This window comes from Tachysurus fulvidraco, chromosome 5 (assembly GCF_022655615.1).
Source record: "Tachysurus fulvidraco isolate hzauxx_2018 chromosome 5, HZAU_PFXX_2.0, whole genome shotgun sequence".
Lineage (NCBI taxonomy): Eukaryota > Metazoa > Chordata > Actinopteri > Siluriformes > Bagridae > Tachysurus > Tachysurus fulvidraco.
Genome location: NC_062522.1, coordinates 25,497,737 through 25,501,043, shown reverse-complemented (window position 1 = coordinate 25,501,043; position 3,307 = coordinate 25,497,737).

Here is a 3,307-nt window from a genome sequence, read left to right as displayed (position 1 = left end):
CAGCATTTATACCGTTCGATAACAGTTCTAAAGTTGCTACAGTATGTTGGTATAATAATCATTGATATTTTCACCACTGCCTCTCTTCAGAATCAGAATCAGAAAGAGCTTTATTGCCAGGCATGTTTTCACATGCGAGGAATTTGTTTTAGTGACATAAGTCCCACAGTGTAGCAGAATGGAATATACAATATAGACAAATTGTATGTACAAATGTACAAGTGTGAAATGTGCAAGTGAAATATACAATATAGGCAAATTATGTACAAATGTGCAAGTATGAAATGAGCAATTGAAATATACAATATAGGCAAAGTATGTACAAATGTACAAGTGTGAAATGTTCACTTGAAATATACATAGTATGTGTTTTAATTAAATATTGTGTAAGAATAGTGTGTGTTCCGTGTATGTTAAGTGTTCATCAGAGGGATGAAAGCGCTACTATGTCAAAATTTCATGTCAGTAACACATACATAATAAAAAACAAAGAAATACTGAGCACTTTTTCGGAAGTGCTATGCTGTTATAAGAAAATAATCTAGGACGGGAGAGACACTGGAGCCTGGTTTCTAACTTTATAATTCAGCACAATTCGGCACAGTCGCAAATTCCACTCACTCGACACTTGACCACGCCCCACAGACAGGTTTTTGTGCTGTATGAAAATAAAATCAAGAAAAATGCATTCAATAATGGGGGAGCTGTTGTGCTTGGTAAATTGTGTCGTGTGTGTGAGTGAGAGAGAGAGAGAGAGAGAGAGAGAGAGAGAGAGAGAGAGAGAGAGAGAGAGAGAGAGAGAGAGAGATTATGACTAGTGTTGTTTATTGTGTTTGTTGCCTTTTTGGACTCCTTTATCATTTGTAATGTTGCTCCCATTTAAAACAGTTCGGCTCAAGCCCAGGCATTTTTAGGGTCATGATTGAGGACAATGTCCTGTCCAGAGACAAGCTGTTTCGTGTTGAGGTTTTGTTCAATCCAACTATCGAAAATAATACATTTTTTCATTGGTATTTTCTGATTGGCTATTGTGTAGCCTCTTTTTTTGATTAGCCTCTTTTTTTTTTTATTTGGCCGGTTCCATAGAGACAGCGCTGCGGCTTATTAAATATGATAAATAGTCAAAACGTTTTTCTGTGTGAGAAATACGATGTGTGGCGGGAGAGCGTGAGAAAAGACCCTAATACGTGACTGTCACTCTCAATGCGTGACACTTGACAGCCCTGTATGTGTGTGTGTGTCCTAGCAATGTCACCGTTGTGACATATTTTTTCAATTGTTGATTATTGCATTAACAGGTATATTCGATGCCTTGGAAATCTCCTGATTGGCTCGTTTAAACTGACTATTAAATTAGGGGTAATAATTCAAAGACATGCTTTCTGAAACCCCAATTTCTCCACGAAGCCTCACCAGACTGCAGATGTGAACTGGATCTTCCAGTCACTCACATGAACTGAAAAACCTGGTCAGTCATATAAAATTAGCCCACCAGTCACAATTGTCTGAATAGTGTTGGTTTGCTAGAATTCATTTAGGTCAGTGATAATGTCAATTGGTAGAGTTGGCCATGGACATTCAGGTATGGGTAGTGACCTGAGTTTATCTAACCAGCAGGGTATGAAATGCTGCAGCAATTGAGTCAGCCTTGACAGATCCAGGATGATAGGAGATGGTCAATTAAAATGTGCTTCGAACAGTAAGCTTGCCAATAGTTCAGTCTCTTGCTGATTTCAATATTCTCAAGTTTCTTGTGGTTAATATGGGTGTAGAACCCAGTGTATCCATTCCTCCAGGGTTAGCTTGATAGCTAGGATCACTCTGTTGCCAGTTTCATATATTTGTTTGAAGGGCAACTACAAACATGGTCAAAATTGTTGGTACCCTTTCATTTTTCTAATTACTTTGGCTGTTCCCTGTTATCACAGCAGATCATGGGGTCTGAATATTAGACTTGGCTTAGGTTTTATACAAGGAGCCTTTCCTGATGCAACCCTCCATCTTGGGTCCGGCACTGAGAGTTCACTCTTCAGTGGCTGGGTTAGCTTCCTGCCCAGGAATCGAACCCGGGCCGCATCAACGAGAGCAGGTGAGCCTGCCACTGGACCACCAGGAGGCCCTGTTGGTACCCTTCCATTTAAGAAAGACAAATCCACAATGGTGACCAAATTACTTGACAATGTAATAATAGATAAAAATGTACTAAAAATTTACCAATGAATATCAGACATTGCTTTTGATTAATGAAATGTTAATAAAACATTAAAACTTTTGACATTAATGAAACAGACCTGGATAAAAATAAGGGTACCCTTAAATTAATATTTTGTTGCACAAACATTTGAGAAAATCACTGCAATCAAGCGATTTCTGTAGACTTCTTCACCTGTCGACAGGTATTTTGACCCACTCCTCGTGAGCAAACTGCTCCACTTGCCTCAGGATTTTGACTTGCTGTTAGAGAATTTTCCCAGATAATCCCAGATGATAAACATGTTCATTTAAACATATAAATTGTATTGGTTTATTAAATGTGATACACAAAGCAATTTGCAGGTGGAAGCAAATCACAAATGAAAGTTAGATAGTTGATGTGCTAAAGACCGTTCAACGTTTTATTTATTCTTTTCCCACAATACTTTTGCAACATTAAATAAGTATGTACTAAAGTCACATAAACAAAAAACAAAACAAAACAAAGCCAACCTAACTGGTGACATCCTTCCAGGACTGTCAGCTGAGTTAAACATTTAAAAAAAAAGTGTTTAGTATCCCTGCAACTTGTCCGTGACTGACGTCTCTGTTTATCACTTGGGAATCTACAAACAGATTCAGATTCTGATTATTTTATTTAATGCCATGTCAGTAAACAAAAGCTATTTTCATGGCAAAAATTCAATTACAAAAACACAAATATCATATAAATACAATAATATAACATTAAATATAAACATCAAGTCATATTAGACTTTATTTTAAATTAACATAAGATAAAAAAAAATCAAGTTCAAGTTTTCTTTATTATCAATCTTCCACATGTACAGTACATACAGAGAATTGAAATTGCGTTACTCTCAGTCCCAAGGTGCATGCAGATCCAAACCCTTTTCAGGCATAATGTCATTAAATACTGTGTCCTTAAGTGAAGTAAGTTGATAAAAGAGCATTCTGCTTGTGTCCAGGACAATATAATAAAATATGTTTGACAGATAAGGGAATCTTACAAAACACATAAAGTTGGGTCTTTTCACCTTTAAGCAAAAAAGCATGGGTCAATTTTTTAATGTCCTTATTAAGAGCTTCGGAA